This window comes from Sus scrofa, chromosome 8 (genome assembly GCF_000003025.6).
Source record: "Sus scrofa isolate TJ Tabasco breed Duroc chromosome 8, Sscrofa11.1, whole genome shotgun sequence".
NCBI classification, from domain to species: domain Eukaryota; kingdom Metazoa; phylum Chordata; class Mammalia; order Artiodactyla; family Suidae; genus Sus; species Sus scrofa.
The window spans coordinates 96,157,393-96,180,904 of record NC_010450.4 but is presented as its reverse complement, the minus strand read 5'-3'; the positions used below and the strand labels follow the sequence as shown (position 1 = coordinate 96,180,904).

The 23,512-nt window shown below is 37.0% G+C and overlaps 1 protein-coding gene across 5 annotated transcripts in view; it reads right to left on the bottom strand.

Moving 5' to 3' along the window:
- The window catches only part of SCLT1 (sodium channel and clathrin linker 1), a 249,657-nt gene that overhangs the window by 18,212 nt on the left and 207,933 nt on the right, over nucleotides 1-23,512 (bottom strand). The window lies entirely within an intron of this gene.

Here is a 23,512-nt window from a genome sequence, read left to right as displayed (position 1 = left end):
ATTGTATTTGCTTTTTTTTTTTTTTTTTTTTTTTTTTTGTCTTTTGTCTTTTTTGTTGTTGTTATTGTTGCTATTTCTTGGGCCGCTCCCGCGGCATATGGAGGTTCCCAGGCTAGGGGTCCAATCGGAGCTGTAGCCACCGGCCTACGCCAGAGCCACAGCAACGCGGGATCCGAGCCGCGTCTGCAACCTACACCACAGCTCCCGGCAACGCCAGATCGTTAACCCACTGAGCAAGGGCAGGGATCGAACCCGCAACCTCATGGTTCCTAGTTGGATTCGTTAACCACTGAGCCACGACGGGAACTCCGTATTTGCTTTTAAGGAAAATAATTCTGAGAGCAGTATGAAAGAGGGAATAGAGTTGGGGGGGGAGAAAAAAAAACAAACCCAAAACAAAACTGAGGGCAGAAACCAGGGTGATCCACGATACTTTAATGGCCATGGTTAGAGATATGAAAAGGTCTCACTGATGGCAGAGACAAGTATGTTACTTCATGTTTACACATATGCAAGCATTTCTGCAGGTCAGATTCTTTTACCCAGTACTACAAAAGGATATGCACAGTTTAAATTTTGTTAGATACTGCTACATTATCTTACACAAAGGATTTGCCAATTTACACTTCCAACACTGTATGCCCCATTCCTGTTTCCTCATGTACTTGCAGATGCTGCACGTTAACCATCTTTTTCCATTTTTGCCAATTTGCTGGGCAAAAATATTTAAATTAGCATTTCTTCATAGAAATAATGTGGCTGAATTTACTTTGATATGTTTAAAGAAGCTTTGTGGAGTTCTCCTGTGGTGCAGCAGGTTAAGGATCTGGCATTGTCACTGAGCCAGCTCAGGTTCAATCCCTGGCCTGGGAACTTCTACACAACATGGGCACAGCCAAGAAGAAAAAAAAACAAACAAAAAAAGGAGCGTGGTATTTCTGCTTTTGTGAACTGCCTGTTCACATACTTTGTCCATCTATTTTTTTTTTTTTTTCCTCTTTTTATGGCTGCACCCACGGCATATAGAAGTTTCCAGGCTGGGGGTCGAATTGGGAGCTGCAGCTGCAATGCAACAGCCACAGCAATGGCCAGATCCGAGCATCATCTGCAACTTATGTTGCAGCTCAAGGTGTTGCCAGATCCTTCACACGCTGAGGGAGGCTGGGGATGGAAACTGCATCCTCATGGATACTAGTTGGATTCTTAACCCACTGAGCCACAACAGGAACTCCTCCATCTATTCCTAATTATGGAACTCCATGGATTCTGCATATTAATCTTTTATTTTTTGTCATTTGTCTTTTATCTTTGTTGAACATCCTTTTTCATACAGAATTTTAACTTTTATGGTTAAATAAATTAATCAATATTTTCCTTTTTCTGCCTTCTGTGTTTTGATTAGAAAGATTTTTTTATTCTGAGATGACAAAAAATTTTCTTTGAAAACCTTTTTAAAAATTTAGCTCTTAAATTCTTCTAAAATTTATTTTGTATATGGAAAAAAAAAATTCTAAATGATTTAAATTTTTTCCAACATCATCTTTTCACCATCAATTTGAAATATATTATCATGAACAAAGTTTCCAATTTTACATGGTTTGTTTTTCTATTTTCTGTTCCAGCTATCTATTTCTGGGTCAATACTACCATAAGGTTTTATATATTTTAATATCTGGTAAGGTAAATCTCATCTTGTTTTTTTCCACATAAAAAGTTTCAAAATTTAATCTATAAACATAACAATAACCTCTCATTCAAGTAAGATTATTACAGATACATTATAGTTACAGATGTTATATGTTTTTTTTTTTTTTTTTGTCTTTTTGTCTTTTGTTGTTGTTGTTGTTGCTGTTGCTATTTCTTGGGCCGCTCCTGCGGCATATGGAGGTTCCCAGGCTAGGGGTACAATCGGAGCTGCAGCCACCGGCCTACGCCAGAGCCACAGCAACGCGGGATCCGAGCCGCGTCTGCAACCTACACCACAGCTCCCGGCAACGCCAGATCGTTAACCCACTGAGCAAGGGCAGGGATCGAACCCGCAACCTCATGGTTCCTAGTTGGATTCGTTAACCACTGAGCCACGACGGGAACTCCGTATTTGCTTTTAAGGAAAATAATTCTGAGAGCAGTATGAAAGAGGGAATAGAGTTGGGGGGGGAGAAAAAAAAACAAACCCAAAACAAACTGAGGGCAGAAACCAGGGTGATCCACGATACTTTAATGGCCATGGTTAGAGATATGAAAAGGTCTCACTGATGGCAGAGACAAGTATGTTACTTCATGTTTACACATATGCAAGCATTTCTGCAGGTCAGATTCTTTTACCCAGTACTACAAAAGGATATGCACAGTTTAAATTTTGTTAGATACTGCTACATTATCTTACACAAAGGATTTGCCAATTTACACTTCCAACACTGTATGCCCCATTCCTGTTTCCTCATGTACTTGCAGATGCTGCACGTTAACCATCTTTTTCCATTTTTGCCAATTTGCTGGGCAAAAATATTTAAATTAGCATTTCTTCATAGAAATAATGTGGCTGAATTTACTTTGATATGTTTAAAGAAGCTTTGTGGAGTTCTCCTGTGGTGCAGCAGGTTAAGGATCTGGCATTGTCACTGAGCCAGCTCAGGTTCAATCCCTGGCCTGGGAACTTCTACACAACATGGGCACAGCCAAGAAGAAAAAAAAAACAAACAAAAAAAGGAGCGTGGTATTTCTGCTTTTGTGAACTGCCTGTTCACATACTTTGTCCATCTATTTTTTTTTTTTTTCCTCTTTTTATGGCTGCACCCACGGCATATAGAAGTTTCCAGGCTGGGGGTCGAATTGGGAGCTGCAGCTGCAATGCAACAGCCACAGCAATGGCCAGATCCGAGCATCATCTGCAACTTATGTTGCAGCTCAAGGTGTTGCCAGATCCTTCACACGCTGAGGGAGGCTGGGGATGGAAACTGCATCCTCATGGATACTAGTTGGATTCTTAACCCACTGAGCCACAACAGGAACTCCTCCATCTATTCCTAATTATGGAACTCCATGGATTCTGCATATTAATCTTTTATTTTTTGTCATTTGTCTTTTATCTTTGTTGAACATCCTTTTTCATACAGAATTTTAACTTTTATGGTTAAATAAATTAATCAATATTTTCCTTTTTCTGCCTTCTGTGTTTTGATTAGAAAGATTTTTTTATTCTGAGATGACAAAAAATTTTCTTTGAAAACCTTTTTAAAAATTTAGCTCTTAAATTCTTCTAAAATTTATTTTGTATATGGAAAAAAAAAATTCTAAATGATTTAAATTTTTTCCAACATCATCTTTTCACCATCAATTTGAAATATATTATCATGAACAAAGTTTCCAATTTTACATGGTTTGTTTTTCTATTTTCTGTTCCAGCTATCTATTTCTGGGTCAATACTACCATAAGGTTTTATATATTTTAATATCTGGTAAGGTAAATCTCATCTTGTTTTTTTCCACATAAAAAGTTTCAAAATTTAATCTATAAACATAACAATAACCTCTCATTCAAGTAAGATTATTACAGATACATTATAGTTACAGAAGTTATATGTTTTTTTTTTTTTTTTTGTCTTTTTGTCTTTTGTTGTTGTTGTTGTTGCTGTTGCTATTTCTTGGGCCGCTCCTGCGGCATATGGAGGTTCCCAGGCTAGGGGTACAATCGGAGCTGCAGCCACCGGCCTACGCCAGAGCCACAGCAACGTGGGATCCGAGCCGCGTCTGCAACCTACACCACAGCTCACGGCAACGCCGGATCGTTAACCCACTGTGCAAGGGCAGGGACCGAACCCGCAACCTCATGGTTCCTAGTCGGATTCGTTAACCACTGCGCCACGACGGGAACTCCAGATGTTATATGTTAATAAGTAATTTTTAAAACAGTTTCCTCTTGGAAGCTCAAAATCCTCTGTGTTGCATACATTTCAAGATAAAAATAACTAAGAGGGAATAATTACAGATCAATTAATAAAATTTTATAATTCAAAGAAAACCTCAAACTTAAAGTTACCACAAAGAAGCTCAAATTTTTTTTTTTTTTTTTGTCTTTTAGCTATTTCTTGGGCCGCTCCAGCGGCATATGGAGGTTCCCAGGCTAGGGGTCGAATTGGAGCTGTAGCCGCCGGCCTATGCCAGAGCCACAGCAACGCGGGATCCGAGCCGCGTCTGCAACCTACACCACAGCTCCTGGCAACGCCGGATCGTTAACCCACTGAGCAAGGCCATGGATCGAACCCGCAACCTCACGGTTCCTAGTCAGATTTGTTAACCACTGCACCACGACAGGAACTCCGAAGCTCGGATTTTTAAAGAGCTTCTTATACTGAGCTTTTTATACTAAAAAAAAAAAAACTTCTGGAGTTCCCATCATGGCTCAGTGGTTACTGAACCCAACTAGCATCCATGAGGATGCGGATTCAATCCCTGGCCTTCCTTAGTGGGTTAAGGATCTGGTGTTTGCCATGAACTGTGGTGTAGGTCGCAGACTGGGCTCAGATTCCATGTTGCTGTGGCTCTGGCGTAGGCCAGAGGCTACAGCTCCAATTGGACCCCTGGCTTGGGAACTCCCTATGCCGAGGGTGAGGCCCCAAAAAGCCAAAAAAAAAAAAAAAAGAAAAGAAAAAAACCCCAAAAAACAAACCCCCCAAACCCCCAAAACAAACAAAAAAACTTCCCTCTGTGGGAAAAGTTTTATTATTTTATGTTACATTTAATTTTGGCCATACTTACTAATGGATAGCACTTAAAAAAACACAGGTACCTAGTAATCAAAGGTTCCTAAAGGCAGCAAAACTAGTCCAGAGAGGACTCTAGCATCTTAAATGTTTTGTGGTAGTTTTGGTATTTGGGATTTGATTTGGTCTCTAATACTCTCCTAACTATAGTTAAATAGGTGAACATATAGTAAGCAAGATAAGAGTCAATTTATAAGAATTTAATTGTTATGAAGTAGAAAGAACAGAGAAAAACAGCCAAGGAGTTTCAAGATTTGCTGAGGACAGAGTAGCAGTAAGTTTTTAAAGAGCATGTTTTTTAGGAGGAAAGCTTTGATGCTAAATGTGGTACAATAATGGTACACTGGTAAGCAGAATGCTGGGATTTAACGTGGAAAAGCTCATTTTTGATAGCTATTAATAAACACTTTTTACATGAATGTAGAATGCATAATAAATTCATGGTACATACAGAGAAATCCTTACAGGGAGGGTCAAATGTATCAAATAAGCCACTTGCATTTTTAATGTATTGCTCTGTGTTTGTTTTGTAATTTATTATAAACAAAAGACCTACCTGGTTGAAGACTTGGAATTGTGTCACTGAATCATTCTAAAAACAAAACCATTCCTAAGGAGAGCAACAAACCCTTTCCTAGAGATATTGAAGCATCATCCAGTAGTTAGCCTGTTCACTACACAGCAGCATAGCATAGGTATAATATAGCATACATCAAACTGCTATGTCTAATATGGATGCTACTGTAAATATGATCAGCATAGACCAACATATTCATAACATATTTTTCCACTGGAATAAGCAAAAATTTTAATTTCTACTTCAAAAATATAAATTTACTGTGGCTGCCATGTAATTCTGTATTATGACCAATAAATGAGATATATCAGTGAAAATAATTAAGTAGCTACTTTTTTGTTACAGATTTCTGACTTGATTTTGTATATATTCCTCAGTGTTAAATACATCTCCAAAGAGGAGGGAGATAAAATTTATATATATCTTGTATAAAATCTAGTGTTTTCTAGAGCTAGAATGTTTTTGTGCAATTAAAAATAAAATAAGCATACATATGCTTCTGATATACAGGTCTCAGACATTATATCATGGTTTACTTTGAATACAATATTTTAGCATTTATACAGGCTATTCCTTAAGCCCAGTGTTTGCTGTTTGCTTCTTAAATATTTCACACACCAGACATAAAGCCTTGTAATAACATATGGAGTGTATAGATAATTGTAAGGGGCTGGGGCTAGATGGGGTTGAAATTCAGGTTTGACTGACTCTTGAGTTAGTGCTCTTGATCTACAATGCTGTGTTGCCTCCTTATGTGCTAAAAATATTATATTGTTTCTCAATATTATTAAATATATAATCCTTTCATGAAAGGAAAAAATCTTATGGCAAAATCTTGTGAAATTATCTTCTATTTTGAAAGTAAACATTAATTTTGACATGTCAGAGCATGTGAACGCAATTTTTGTGACACAATTTTTGTGACGTAGCAGAAACATGCTGAAAGTTTTTCTTCGTATATACTAGAATGTATCTCCATTTTCAACGTGTAGCTTCAACAACCAATGCAGGCATATCAAGAAAAGGTTAACTACACCCTACGAAAGCCAGATTTTCCTATGCAAAATCCTAAATATATACAATGAAATACTGTTAGAAAACACTTTCTCATATTTTAATAATTCTATAAAAATTACATAACCAAGAAATATTTAACCAAAGCATAAAGAAATATGACTAAATCTAAATATTCAAAGCATGTAAAAAAGTGACCTACTTATTTCTGATAACCATTTTACTTTTAAGTGATCTTCCTCAACCTATCCAAAATGTCACAGAACATGACTTTTAAATTGAATAAAAACAGTGCTCTAATCCATGGAACAAAGATCATACCAGACTGTCAAAAAAAAGAGGTGATGGCTGGAAATATGTGGTTCTTTTTTTCCTATCTTTAACAAAAGCATTCAAAGAAGGATTCTTTCCCTATATAGTTACTGTGAATTTATTCCAAACTATACTACACTGAACCAGGACAGGAGAAGAAAAAGCAATTCAATAATAATCCATTTAAACTTGAAAGGATAAGATCATGATAAGAATTAAAAAAGATGTTGAAAAGATCTCAAGGACAGTCAAAGACTAGCAATTTGGGAACAACAGGCAATTAAAAAACTAAAAAAAAAATCTGAGTATAAAACATGTCTAATTCTACTAATAACATGATGCTTTACAGTTATAAGAAGCATTAATATTCACCTTATTTCATAAATAACCCTAGCAAACCAAGGTGGTTTTTGTTGTTGTTGTTGTTGTCTTTTTGCTATTTCTTGGGCCGCTCTCACGGCATAAGGAGGTTCCCAGGCTAGGGGTCCAATCGGAGCCGTAGCCACCAGCCTACGCCAGAGCCACAGCAACACGGATCCGAGCCACGTCTGCAACCTACACCACAGCTCCCGGCAACGCCGGATCGTTAACCCACTGAGCAAGGCAGGGACCGAACCCGCAACCTCATGGTTCCTAGTCAGATTCGTTAACCACTGCGCCACGACGGGAACTCCCCAAGGTGGTTTTTAATTCTTATAGATGATAAAATTGAGGCTTGAGAAAATTGATTTATATATAATCACATATTTCTGGTACAGACCTTGGACCTGAATCTAGTGTTTTAGATTTTTGTATTCCCAATTGATTCCTTCACCAAGATCTAAGTAATGTTTAGGAGAAAAATTTTAGGTCTTTAAAACTGGTATTTCAGTAGTTCCTTATTTAAGACCACTGGTAAATATGTAATTCTAAGCTTATGTTTTTCAATATTTAAAAGAGTTATGCATAAAAAATGAAGACTATTTCAGGAAGACATACATAGTGCTCTAGAATTCTATGCAAAGTGGAAAACAACTGAACATGATGCCTTCAGTTATGTGCTAAATGGATGATCTGAGAAGTTCATATTAATTCTGAAACTACTGAAGTTTTGAGACTAGCGTAAGTCGGTAGCAATGACATATAAATTGAGTTTGATGCAATTCATAGAAATAGCAAAATAAATAAAGAATCCATTCACTAAAAGTAGAGATTGAATTGCTAAATATCTAGTAGCAGAGTAAACCTCCATGAGTACAGATCTTCATGGGCTGCCGCCCCAACTAGAATATAGTGTCTTTGATGACAGGGAACACTTACTCACTCTCATACTGATGTTAAAAAACTACTTTAAAAATAGTGCATAGTAGTAGAAAAACAATTTTACTGATGTTCAGTGTCAAGTAACAGTATTATTCTCTTGATTTTGAAGGATATAGTCTATTTCCTTTTTTCCTTTTATCAAAGAGGTAAAAAAAAATCACTAAATTACTGGAAATTTTGTAGTTTTAATTTGTTTAGGATTTGGAAGGCAGTTTAACAATGGTTTTTTCAATTTTTATTTTTTGGCTTTTGCCTTTTTAGGACCACACCCGTGGCTCATGGAATTTCCCAGGCTAGGGCTCTAATCAGAGCTGTTGCTGCTGGCCTACGCTAGAACCAGAGCAACATGGGATCTGAGCCCCGTCTGCATATCAAATTCAATAGTACATTAAAAAGTATTATACACCATGTTTAAGGAGAATTTATCCCAGGAGTACAGATAGTTCAGTAACAATAAGTCAGTCAATGCGGTATGCAACATTAAATAAATGAATAAAAAGCATTTGAGGAGTTTCCGTTGTGGCACAGTGGAAATGAATCTGACTAGTATCCATGAGGATGTGCATTCGTTCCTTGGCCTCACTCAGTGGGTTAAGGATCCACATTGCTGCGAGCTCTGGTGTAGGTCACAGACACAGCTTGGATCCTGCCTTGTTGTGCCTATGGTGTAGGCTGGCAGCTGCAGCTCCAATTAGAACCCCTAGCCCAGGAACTTACATATGCCACCGGCATGGCAGTAAAAAAAAAAGACAGAAAGAAATCATTTGATCATCTCAGTAAAACATTTTGAAGAAATTCATCCATTCATGATAAAAAAAATCAACAAAGTGGCTATAGAGAGAACATACCTCAACATTAGTAAAGGCCATATGTGAAAACCTGATACCCAATATTGTATTCAACGGTGAAAAACTGGAAGCATTTCCTCCAAGATCGGTAACAAGATAAGGATGCACACTCTCACCCCTTTTCTTCAACATATCATTGGAAGTTCTAGCGACAGCAATCAGACAAGAAAAAGAAATAAAAGCTACCCAAATTGGAAGGGAAAAGATAAAATTGTCTACTCTACATAGAAAGTTCTAAGGATGCCACCAGAAAATACTAGAGCTCATCAGTGAATTCAGAAATGTCGAGTATACAAAGTTAACACACAGAAATCCGTTGAATTTCCATACTCTTAATAACAAACTATCAAAAAGAGAAATTAAGGAAACAGCCCATTACCATCACATCAAAAAGAATACAATACCTAGGAATAAACCTACCTAAGAAGGCGAAAGACTTGTACTCTGAAAACTATAAAACGTAATGATAGAAATCAAAGATGGCACTAACAGAAAGGTACACCATGTTCTTAGATTGGAAGACTCAATATTGTCAAAATGACTATATCACCCAAGGAATTTACAGATTCAAATACAATGTCTACCAGATTACCAATGGCATTTTTCATAGAATTAGAACAAAAATATTTAATTTGGGGAAACACAAGAGACCCCACAATGCAATCTTGAGGAAGAAAAACGGAGGTAGAGGAACCAGGCTTCGTGATTTGAGACTATACTACAAAGCTACAGCCATCCATACTGTATGGTGCTGGCACAAAAACAGAAATTAAGCTCTCCAAGGCTTAAGTACCAAAAGTTAAACATGGAGAGATGAAAATTCCACTTGGACTGAGAAAGAATATTGAGAGAAACAAGATTCAATACAGAATGGTAAAACATTTTTTAGAAGAGAATAAGCAATAATAGTGGGATATACTTATATTTTATAGAGAGAGAAACTGAGGCTGAGAGAGGTTAAGGAACTTGTTTAAGGTCACATAGTTAACAAAGTGACAGATTTTATTTTCAAATTCAGGCAGTTTTGAAATAGACAGTATGTTCTTAACCTTTAAGGTGGGTTTCTTGCAGTTTTTTTTTTTTTTAAATTAAAATGTTGCTGCTATACAACAGGATGTAAGTTATAGTTATATGGGGATTCACAGTGTTTAAAAGTTATACTTCATTTAAGGGTACTATAAAATACTGGCTGTATTCTCCGTGTTGTACAGCATATCTTCTAACCTGATGTCTATATAGTTTATATCTAAGTTTGTGCCTCTTAATCCAGTACCTCTATATGCCTCTATCCTCTCCCCTTGCAATGTTATCAATATTGAACATATTTTCATGTGCCTGTTAGCAATATGCATTCCTCTTTGGAAAAATGTGTATACAAGTATTCTGCCCATTTTTAAATCAGGTTGTTTACTTTTTGATGTTGAGTTGTATGAGCTGTATGTATATGTTGGATATTAACACCTTACCAGTCATATCATTTGCAAATATTCTCTCCCATTCAGTAGGTTTTCTTTTTTTTCTTTTTTTTTCCAGCTGTAGCAAAATCATTCACGGAGTTATAATAAAATATAAAATTTACAAGAAGCAATTGGTAATTCAGTCTATGGGAATACAGATCCTTTTTAACAAAGCAATAAATGCCATGGGGCAGACAGATGACAATTTGAATTTCACTCTGACCTTGAGTAGCTATGCAACCTTAAGGAAGAAAGTTACATTTGTTATGAATTTCAATTTCCTTAAAATTTTTTAAATTATTATTTCCCCAATACAATTTTCTTTTCTACTGTACAGCATGGTGACCCAGATACACATATTATGTGTACAGTTTTTTCCTCACATTATCATCTTCCATCATAAGTGACTAGACAAAGTTCCCAGTGCTACACAGCAGGATCTCATTGCTAATCCATTACAAAGGCAATAGTCTGCATCTATTAACCCCAAACTCCCCAATCCACCCTATTCCCTCCCCCTCCCCCTTGGCAAGCACAAGTCTATTCTCCAAGTCCATGATTTTCTTTTCCATGGAAAGGTTCATTTGTGCTGGATATTATATTCCAGATATATGTGATACCATATGGTATCTGTCTTTCTCTTTCTGACTTACTTCACTCAGAATGAGAGTCTCTAGTTCCATCCATGTTGCTGCAAATGACATTACCTTGTTTTTCTTTATGGCTGAGTAGCATTCCATTGTGTAGTATATACCACTTCTTCCTAATCCAATCATCTGTTGCTGGACATTTGGGTTGTTTCCATGTCTTAGCTAATGTGAATAGTGTTGCAAGGAACATGCAGGTGCATGTGTCTTTTTTAGGGAAAGTTTTGTCTGGATATATGCCCAAGAGTGGGATTGCTGGGTCATATGGTAGTTCTATGTATAGATTTCTAAGGTATCTCTATACTGTTCTCCCTAGGGGTTGTACCAGTTTACATTCCAACCAACAGTGCAGGAGGGTTCCCTTTTCTCCACACCCCCTCCAGCACTTGTTATTTGTGGACTTATTAATGAGGGCCATTCTGACTGGTGAGAGGTGGTATCTCATGGTAATTTTGATTTACATTTCTCTAATAATCAGGGATGTTGAGCATTTTTTCATGTGTTTGCTGGCCAGCTGTATCTCCTCCTTGGAGAAATGTCTATTCAGGTCTTCTGCCCATTTCCATTGGGTTATTGGCTTTTTTGCTGTTGAGTTGTACAAGTTGTTTGTATACTTTAGAGATGAAGCCCTTGTCGGCTGCATCACTTGAAACTATTTTCTCCCATTCTGTAAGTTGTCTTTTTGTTTTCTTTTGGGTTTCCTTTGCTGTGCAAAAGTTTGTCACTTGATTAGGTCCCATTGGTTTATTTTTGCTCTTATTTCTGTTGCTTTGGGAGATTGACCTGAGAAAACATTTCTAAGGTTGATGTCAGGGAATGTTTTGCCTGTGTTCTCTTCCAGGAGTTTGATGGTGTCTTGTCTTATATTTAAGTCTTTCAGCCATTTTGAGTTTCTTTTGGTGCATGGTGTGAGGGTGTGTTCTAATTTCATTGCTTTGCATGCAGCTGTCCAGCAGCTGTCCAGCAATACTTGCTGAAAAGACTGTCTTTTTCCCATTTTATGTTCTTGCCACCTTTGTCAAAGATTAACTGACCATAGGTGTCTGGGTTTCATTCCAGGTTCTCTGTTCTGTTTCATTGGTCCGTATGTCTGTTTTGGATCCAGTAGCACAGTGTCATGATGACTGTGGCTTTGTAATATTGCCTGAAGTCTGGGAGCGTGATGCCTCCTGCTTGGTTTTTGTTCCTCAGGATTGCTTTGGCACTTCTGGGTCTTTTGTGGTTCCATATAAATTTTCGGATTGTTTGTTTAAGTTCTGTGAAAAACGTCATGGGTCAGTTGATAGGGATTGCATTGAATCTGTAGACTGCTTTGGGTAGTATGGCCATTTTTCCAATATTAATTTTTCCAGCCCAGGAGCATGGAATGCCTTTCCGTTTCTTTACATATTCTTTGATTTCCTTGATTAGTGTTTTATAGTTCTTGGCATATAAGTCCTTTACCTCCTTGGTCAGGTGTATTCCGAGGTATTTGATTTTTGGGGGGTGCAATTTTAAAAGGTATTGTATGTTTGTATTCCTTTTCTAATATTTCATTGTTAGTATACAGAAATGCAACTGATTTCTGCGTGTTAATCTTATATCCTGCTACTTTGCTGAATTTGTTGATCAGTTCAAGTCGTTTTGGGGTTGAGTCCTTAGGGTTTTTCTATCTATAGTAGTATCATGTCATCTGCATGGAGGGACAGTTTTACCTCTTCTCTTTTTTAAATTTCTTTTGTTTGTCTGATTGCTGTGGCTAGGACTTCCAAAACTATGTTGAATAAGAGTGGTGAGAGTGGGCATCCTTGTCTTGTTCCAGATTTTAGTAGGAATTCTTTCAGCTTTTCTCCATTGAGTATTATATTTGCTGTGGGTATGTCCTAACAACTTTTTCCTCTGTTGAGGTATGTCCCCTCTATACCCACTTTGGTAAGAGTTTTGGTCATGAATGGATGTTGGACTTTGTCACATGCTTTTTCTGCATCTATTGAGATGATTATGTGGTTTTTGACTTTTCTTTTGTTATGTGGTGTATGATGTTGATTGATTTGGGTGTGTTGAATGATCCTTGTGCAGCTGGGATGAGTCCCACCTGGTTGTGGTGTATGATCTTTTTTATATGTTGTAGGATTGGTTGGCTAAAATTTTTTTTTTTTTTTTTTTTTTGTCTTTTCTAGGGTCGCTCCCACGGCATGTGGAGGTTCCAAGGCTAGGGGTCTATTTGGAGCTCTAGCCACCAGCCTACACCAGAGCCACAGCTATGCGGGATCCGAGCCATGTCTGTGACCTACACCACAGCTCATGGCAACGCCAGATCCTTAACCCACTTAGCAAGTCCAGGGATCGTACCTGCAACCTCATGGTTCCTACTCGGATTCATTAACCACTGTGCCATGACGGGAACTCCAAATTTTAGTTGGCTAAAATTTTGTTGAGAATTTTCACATCTATATCCGCCAAAGAGATTGGCCTCTAGTTTTCTTTTTTGGTGATATCTTTGTCTGGTTTTGGAATTAGGGTGATGCTGGCATCATAGAATGTCTTTGGTAGTGTTCCTTCTTCTTTAACCTTTTGAAAAGTTTTAGGAGAATGGGTATAAGTTCCTCTTCGTATGTATAGTAGAATTCACCTGTGAAGCCATCTGGTCCTGGACTTTTATTTGTAGGGAGTGTTTTTATGCCATAATAATTTCATTTCTAATGACTGGTTTGTTCAGTTGATCAATTTCTTTCTTTTTTTTTTCTTTTTTGGTCTTTTTTTCTTTTCCAGGGCCACACCTGTGGCATATGAAATTCCCAGGCTAGGGGTCTAATCAGAGCTGCAGTCACCAGCCTACACCAGAGCCACAGCAATGCGGGATCTGAGCCGCTTCTGCAACCTACACCATAGCTAACAGCAACACTAGATCCTTAACCCCCTAAGCGAGGCCAGGGATCAAACCCTCAATCTCCTGGTTCCTAGTCAGATTCGTTAACCTTGAGGCATGATGGGAGCTCCCTGTTTTTTTTTTTTTTTTTTTTTTTTTTTTTTTTTTTTTTGTATTTTTGCTATTTCTTGGGCCGCTCCGCAGCATATGGAGGTTCCCAGGCTAGGGGTCGAATCGGAGCTGTAGCCACCGGCCTACACCAGAGCCACAGCAACGCGGGATCCAGCCGCGTCTGCAACCTACACCACAGTTCATGGCAACGCCGGATCTTTAACCCACTGAGCAAGGGCAGGGACCGAACCTACAACCTTATGGTTCCTAGTCGGATTCGTTAACCACTGCGCCACGACAGGAACTCCAAGCTCTCTGTTTCTTTTTGATTCAGTTTTGTCATGCTTTAAGTCTCTAGAAATTTTCCATTTCTTCTAGGTTGCCAAATTTGTTAGCATACAATTGTTCATAGTATTCTCTCACGGTTTTTTGTATTTTTGTAGTATGGCAATGCTGAATCCTTAACCCATTGAACAAGGCCAGGGATGAAAACTGTGTCCTCATGGATGCTAGTCCGATTCGTTTCTGCTGAGCCACGAGATGGGAACTCCTGGCCAACCTCTTCTTGTGAGCTGTGGTATAGCTTGCAGACACGGCTTGCATCCCATGTTGCTGTGGCTGTGGCGTAGGCCAATGACTACAGCTCTGATTGGACCCCTAGCCTGGGAACCTCCATATACACAGGTGTGGCCCTAAAAAAAAAAAAAAGACAAAAGACAAAAATAAAAAAAAAAAACAGGAAAAAATTCCCCTCTATTGTAAAAATGACGATAAACACAAGGAACAGCAAAAGAACAAACATGAAGATGTCAAAAAAAAGTACCTCGAAATCATAAAGTGTGGGGAAGGAAAGTAAGAAAATCCAGAGTTTTTTTTTTAGGATATGTTTGAGCCTACATGACTATCAGGCTAAAGCCAGCAGATATAGGAAGGGGTTAACATACTTCAAAAACAGGGCAACCCCAAATCAAAACCAAACATCACATTCACAAGAAAAAAAAGAATAGGACACAAGCATAAAATAAAAGGAAATCATCCAAACAAAAAAAGAAAGAAACAAAGGAGAAACAGAATTAACTGGAAAACAATGTTTAAAATGGCAATAAATGCATATTTATCAATAATTATCTTAAATTTCAATGAACTGAATGCTCCAATCAAAAGACATAGAGTGGTAGATTGGATAAAAAGAAAGCAAGAACCTACAATTCGCTGTCTAGAAGATACTCACCTTAGGACACATAAATTGAATTGAGGGGATGGGGAAAAGATATTTCATGTGAATGAAAAAGACAGGAAAGCAGGAGTTGCAATACTCATACCAGACAAAACAGACTTTAAAACAAAAGCCATAGGAGTTCCTGTCATGGCGCAGTGGTTAACGAATCCGATTAGGAACCATGAGGTTGCAGGTTCAATTTCTGGCCTTGCTCAGTGGGTGGGTTAATGATCTGGTGTTGTCGCGAACTGTGGTGTAGGTTGCAGACGTGGCTAGGATCCCGTGTTGCTGTGGCTCTGTGTAGGCCTGTGGCTACAGCTCCAATTAGACCCCTAGCCTGGGAACCTCCACATGCCGCAGGAGCGGCGTTAGAAATAGCAAAAAGACAAAAAACAAAAACAAAAACAAAAAAACCCAAAGGCTGTAAAGAAAGACAAAGAAGGACACTATTTAATGGTTAAAGGATCCATTCAAGAAGAGGATATTACAATTGTCAATATATATACCCCTAATATCAGAGCACCCAGATACCTTCAACAAATACTAACAGACATAAAAGGAGAAATTGATGAGAATACAATTATAGTAGGAGACTTTAACACCCTACTCACATCAATGGACAGATGCTCTAGACAGAAATCAAAATGGCAACAAAGATCCTAAATGACACAATAGAAAAGTTAGACTTAATTGACATTTTCAGGACATTACAGCCAAAGAAATCAGAATATACATTCTTTTCAAGTGCACAAGGAACATTCTCAAGGACTGACCACATACTGGGACACAAAATTAACCTCAACAAATTTAAGAGAACAGAAATTATTTCAAGTATCTTCTCTGAACACAATGGGATGAAACTAGAAATCAAGCACAGGAACAGAAATGAAAAAAAAAAAAGGACTACATGGAGATTAAATAACATGTTACTGAAAAAACAATGGGTCAATGAGGAAATCAAAAGAGAAGTTAAAAAATACCTTGAGACAAATGACAATGAAAATGCAACCACTCAAAATCTATGGGATGTCACAAGAGAAGTGCTTAGAAGGAAGTTCATAGTGATACAGGCCTTCCTCAAAAAGGTGGAAAAATCTCAAATCAACAATTTAACCTACTACCTAAAAGAATACGAAAAAGAAGAACAAACAAAACCTTCAGGAGAAGGAAGGAAATCATAAAGATTACAGTGGAAATCAATAAAATACAGATTCAAAAAAAAAAAAAAATAGAATCAATAACACCAAGAGCTGGTTTGTTGAAAGGGCAAACAAAATTGACAAACCCCTGGCCAAATTCACCAAGAAGGGGAGAGAAAGAACTCAAATAAACAAAATAAGAAATGAAGAAGGAGAAGTCTCAATGGACATTGCAGAAATACAAAAAAACTCTAAGCAAATACTATGAACAGTTACATGCCAACAAATTTGACAACCTAGAAGAAATGGACAACTTTCTAGAGACCTACAGCCTGCCAAAACTGAATCAAGAAATAGATCATTTCAACAGACTGATCACTAAAAATGAAACTGAATATGTAATAAAAACACTTCTTACAAACAAAAGTCCAGGACCAGGTGGCTTCACAGGTGAATTCTATCAAACATACAGAGAAGAATTTATACCCATCCTTCTTAAACTTCTCGAAAAGGTTGACGAAGGAACACTCCCAAAGACATTCTATGAAGCTACCATTACCCTAATACCAAAACCAGACAAAGATACTATCAAAAAAGAAAATTATAGGCCAGAATCTTTGATGAATATAGATGCAAAATTCTCAACAAAATTTCAGCCAGCTGAATCCAACAACACATAAAAAAGATCATCCACCATGACTAAGTGTGTTTCACCCCAAGTTCACAAGAATGGTTCAACATACACAAACCAATGTCATACACCACATTAACAAAAGAAAAGTAAAAAACCACAGGATCATCTCAAGAGATGCAGCATCTGACAAATATCCAACATCCATTTATGATGAGAATTCTTACCAAAGTGGGGATAGAGGGAACATACCTAAACATAATAAAAGCCATTTATGACGAACCCACAGACAGTGTAGTACTCAATGGACAAAAAGTGAAAGCCATCCTGCTAAAATCTGGGACAAGACAAGGATGCCCACCACTCTGAACACTTCTATTCAACATAGTATTGGAAGTCTTAGCCACAGCAATCAGACAAATAAAAGAAATAACAGGTATCCAGTTTGGAAGAGAAGAGGTAAAACTATCACTCTATGCAGATGACATGATACTTTATATAGAAAACCGTAAGGACTCCACACAAAGACTACTCGATCTGATCCACGAATTCAGCAAAGTAGCAGGATACAAGATTAACATTCAGGAATCAGTTGCATTTTTGTATACTAAAAATGAAATATTAGAAGAAATATAAAAATATAATACCTTTAAAAATCTCACCCCCCCAAAATTTAAATACCTAGGAATAAACCTGACCAAGGAGGTGAAAGACTTACATGATGGGAACTATAAAACATTAATCAAGAAATTAAAGAAGAATGGAAAGAAATGGAAAGATATCCCATGTGCCTGGATGGGAAGACTTAGTATCATTAAAATGGCCATTCTACCCAAAGCAGTCTACTCATTTAATGTAATCCCTATCAAATTACCCATGACATTTTTCACAAAACTAGAAAAAACAATCCAAAAATTTATATGGAACCACAAGAGATCCAGAATTGCCAAAGCAATCTGAGGGGGAAAAAAAAAAGCAAAGCAGGAGGCATGACTCTCCCAGACGTCAGACAATACTACAAAGCTACAGTCATCAAGACAGCGTGGTAGTGCTACAAAAACAGACATACAGACCAATGGAACAGAATAGAGAACCCACAAATAAACCCAGACACAAATGGTCAATTAATCTTCATCAAGGAAGGCAAGAATATAAAATGGGAAAAAGTCTCTTCAGCAAGTGGTGCTGGGAAAACTGGATAGATGCATATAAATCAATGAAACTAGAATACACCCTCACACCATGCACATACATAAACTCAAAATGGCCTAAAGATTTAAACATGACAAGGCACCATAAAACTCCTAGAAGATAACATAGGCAAAACATTGTCTGATATCAACCATACAAATGTTTTCTTAGGTCAGTTTCTCACAGAAATAAAAACAAAAATAAACCAATGGGACATCATCACACTTACAAGCTTTTGCACAGCAAAGGAAACCATAAAAAAACAAAAAACAAAAAACACCATCACACTTACAAGCTTTTGCACAGTAAAGGAAATCATAAAAAAACCCCAAAAAACCTACAGAATGGGAGAAAATAGTTTCAAATGATGCAACTGACAAGTGCTTTATCTCTAAAATATACAAATAACTTATACAACTCAATATCAAAAAAAAACCCAACCCAATCAAAAAATGGGCAGAAGACCTGAGTAGACATTTCTCCAAAGAATACATACAGATGGCCAACAGCCACATGAAAAAATGCTCAACATCACTAATCATTAGAGAAATGCAATTCAAACCTACAATGAGGTACCACATCACAGCAGTCAGAATGGCCATCATTAACAAGTCAACAAATAATAAATGCTGGAGAGGGTGCACAGAAAAGGGTACCTTCCTTCACTGTTGACGGGAATGTAAATTGGTACAACCACTATAGAAAACAGTATGGAGGTATCTCAGAAAACTAAATATAGAACTCCCACATGGCACAGCAATCCCATTCTTGGATCCAGATAAAATTTTCATTGAAAAAATATACTTGCACCCGTATGTTTACTGCAGATGCAAACTATTACATTTAGAGTGGATAAGCAATGAGATCCTGCTTTATAGCATGGGGAACTCTATCTAGTCACTTGTGATAGAGGAGGATAATGTTAGAAAATAATAACATGATAGAGGATAATGTTAGAAAAAGAGTGTGTGTGTGTATACACACACACACACACGACTGGTCACTTTCTTGTTCAGCAGATATTGACACAACACTGTAAATAACTATAGTAAAAAATAATAAAAATCTTAAAAAAACCCAAAAGAACAACAACAACAACAAAAATACAAGAGGAGAGAGAGAGTGGGACAGACAGACACAGGAAGGGAACTATTTATTTTTTTATTTTGAGGGCAAACATCATATTTTTTTCCAAATGGATCACATATGAAAAGTTAGGAGAGAGATTAGTCATTCAGTAATGAAACTGTTAACAGAAGTCCTGAACAGAGAAAAACAAATTCAAATATTTGTGGGAATAATAATCCCATAATATAATTAAATAATTCCCTTTTGTGATATTTCTTTCTTAGATTTCAGCACTATCTTTGTATCAAGATATTTGTACCTTAAAAAACCCCCAAAATGTAAATGTATTTCATTATATAAACATTCAGAATTTATAAACCAGGAATCATTAAAAATGCTATTTACTATTAATTTTTGATTATGAGTATCTTTATGTTCCAGTAAATACATTCCTCTAAAATTGTGATTTAGTGCTGAACTTTGGATCATTTCTTCCCACCTTCAACTCTCAAGCCAGATAAATGTTTAGTCCTAAAATCTATTATATTTCTCAATATTTGAAAACTGGGTTTGAGTAATCAAAGGAGCCTTCTGTTACCTTAATTTAGCTCATTAGGAGGACTTTTATTAAAAGATGAATGATTTTATCCATCTAGTATCACTGTTAAAATTATCAGTAGGTACTAAAGGTACTGAGTGATCATAGCAAATAACCTCAGTCACCAGGGTTTCATATTTTGAGATTTACCCACGTATTTTCACTAATAAAGTATTTTATTATTTTATTTCAACTGTAGCCCATATTTTGGGATTTACCCATGTATTTTCACTAATAAAGTATTTTATTATTTTATTTCTTTTACAACTATAGCCCATCTGGTTTATAGCGTGACTGATGTGTTTTCTCATCTTCTTCCAAGTTGATTCAAGTCTACTCTTCCTTTCCATCTTTGCTTTCTGGTTTGATCTTTTGTGTGTGCCATATGTAGAAACTTACTTTTTGTGCTCATGCCAGATCTCCACCTCAGTTTGTTTGGGAGGAGAAATAATTCATGAGGATTACTGATTTGTCTATAATTGAAAAGAGAACTATACAGATTTTCCTTTGCAGTACACTTACTTTAGAGTTTTTTTTTAAAACATGAACCATCTTACAGCATTTAAAATAATCTTAGTTATATGAATTTAATGTATAGGGCATTTGTTGTAAAAATTAAGGTGATTCTTGGTCAAATATATGTAATCCTATATATTAAAGTATATATGTATAGAATCTAAGATGTATATAATTTAAAATCTAGGATATCTATAATTTTTGAATGCTTTGATTTCTCTGAACTAATAATATTCTCCAAAAATATGGATGATCTCACAACTCACAGGCTCCTATAAAGTAATTAGGTAACTCATGAAATCATGTGAAAACTCCTTGATGGTAAAATACATGTATAACTGGGTTAAAATTACTTTTCAAAAAATCAAGTAGTATTCTTGAAGCAAAAGCTACAAAGGGCCTTAACAATCTTTCCAGACGAGACTACAAAGCAACAGACAGGGTTGTATTAAAATTATTTTGACAGACTCAAGGCAATTAAATTCAACATTCTATGTGTTTGCTTTTGGCAAGGCACTTTGCTTGATACTTCAGGGAATACAAACTAAAATAAAACACATTCACTATCAATAGTCCACTGGGAGTGATTAGTTGGTGTGCAAAAGTTACATATACAATACAGCAAAATCCAAGACATCCAAGAAAAATATGTTAAGGGTTTAGAGTAGGGTAGAGATTATAATGGTCATAAATATTTCTCAAACATATGAATAGGCACAATAAAGGAAATATATGTTTCGGTGTATCTCTATGTGTATGTGAATGTACACACAGATATACCTGTATTACAAATAGCCTCCTATCACTTCATGTCAGGTTTTGCCACCAAAGTGTAGGCACCTAACTTATGAAAGGATTATTTTCAGAAGGTTTTTTTTTTTTTTTTTTGGAGGGGGGATTTGGAATTGCAGATAATGAATTGCGGACTTGTATAGTTTTTTTAAAGTCCCAGTTTCCGCATGTATGATTCAGGGGCTGTCATGGTTAATTTTATATGTCAACTTGGCTGGGCCATGCTGCCTAGATGTTTGAACAAATGTTATTTTGGATGTTTCTATGAGAGTGCTTTTGGATGAGACTTACATTTAAGTTATTGGACTCTGAGTAGAGCAGAATGTCCTTCATAATGTGGGTGGGCCTGATAAAATCAACTAATGGCCTGAAAAGAACAAAAAGCTGACTTCCCCAAGCAAGAGGGACCTCTGGAGCTGACGGCCTTTGGACTTGAGCAGTAACAATTGTTTTTCAGGTTTTCAGTCTAATGCTTTTGGACTCAAAATGCAACTCCTTAAAACTTTAGTCTGCCAGTCTTCTCCATCAGACCTTGGACTCACCAAGCCTCTATAATCTCACTTGAACCAATTTCTTAAGATAAATCTTTATATACATACACATACATGCAAATGCACACACACACACACAGACACACACACACAGGTTGTTTCTCTGAAGAACCCTAATGCAGGGATATAAAAGCATTTACTTCATAAAGTTTTTGTGATGATTAAAGAAGTATGTAAAGTGGCAAACAGTGTTTATTCAACAAATTAAAGCTATTATTAATATAATCCTTAGACTGATGTTAAGTATACTTTATCTTATATGGTTTCATACTTCCTTATGTAAACATTGTCAACTGCCCAACATCAAGAACTACTAAACTAAGACAAATACCTGGTGGTAGCTTCAGACTGCATCAACTTAGTTGAGCTGAAATTGTATTTCCCAGGATCCCCTTTTCTGCCTGGTCCTGGGCTAGTGTTTACCGTAAGAGAAATTTATGCAGTAGGTTCTGAAAGCTGGAAGGGCACCTGGCACTGTGGCTACTCATGCACAGCTGCTGATAGGCTAGGTCACTATGCTGGTATGAATCCACAGCAATTCTATTTTCTGCCTCTTGGCAGACGTCCTCTTTTGGACTCTTGGGTCATGTGCAGAACCACGGGGAAGGGCAGTGGCGTCTCCTGCAGGTTGACCATGAAAGTGGTGAAGGTGGAAGTGGTATGAGACAGGTGAAAACAGAGTTCCAGTTTGTTCTTGTGAGTTACTCTCATCCACAACCAGCTGGTTTAGCTGACCCACAGTGACTTCAGGCCTAGCACCAGACACAGAGACAACTACACTGCACTGATTTCTCTACCAGTTCCCACTGTGTAAAGCCTTATTCCCAGATTAAGCCCCATATCCTGTATCACCCAGAGTAGTTCTGTTTCCCTGAATAAAGCCTACTTCATATAGGAATTAGTACCAGAAGTAGGAATATAACCTTATGAATGGGTATTCTAACTAGTTATGGATTATTTAGAATTGATTCTATGATTGATTAAGTGTAAAGGCTAGTGGTAATGGGGCTACTGGAAGTCCATAATTTGCAAAAGTAAAACACTTTTTTAAAATTATTACCCATATAATCAAGTGCCCGTAGAACGTAAGGTTTTGAGTGACCAAGTAATTAACGGCATAGAATACTTTAGGGAATGAAGAGTATAATGCAGCTTTTAGATACCATGGAGAACTTTGTACTTGAGTTCAAACTCAAGAACTCAGAGTTTTCAATTCTGGGCTCAAGGTTCAGGTTAAGGGCCTTAACGCTACAATGACTACCCTAAAAAACCCCTTATCTCCACTGGCTGCAAAGCTAAGCTTTCTGATAATCAAATCCAAAGTCTAGTCTCATGGATGGCTGAGTTACACAGTAAGCTGAATTCCCAACCTGGCAGGATCTCTTCTTCCCTACAAATTGGAATGGGGACATGTGAACAGACAGACATTTTATCTGTTGGAGCCTTGAACCCCTAAATTCTGCAATGCTTCTGTTGCCAGTAGAACCAGTCCTTCCACTCTATTTGGAAAAGCAAGTCCTCTTCACTTGAACAACTTGCAATAGCCTCACCTAAGGAAGTTGTGCAAGGAATAGGGGACTACCTTCAAGATTTACCTTACCATCATCAATTGCTTCTACATTTATAGCCATAACCAAGGCGAGTAAGAGCTAGGAAATTAGGTACAAAACAAGAACTGTGAGAAGGCAGAGTGCACCAGTATAATTACATAATTTTGACAATTCTACACAGACAGCACTGGATATGTGTGGGAATATATCCTAAGAGTGTTAAAGTAGAAAGAATAAAATATTGAATTAGATCAAATTTACCAATATGGGCTCACAAAGGAGATATTCTAGAGCCAATGAATTAGCTCTAGTATTTTGATTTGTTTGTTTGGTTGAACAAAATCTGGATATAATGGTGACCTATATTGAATACTAAAA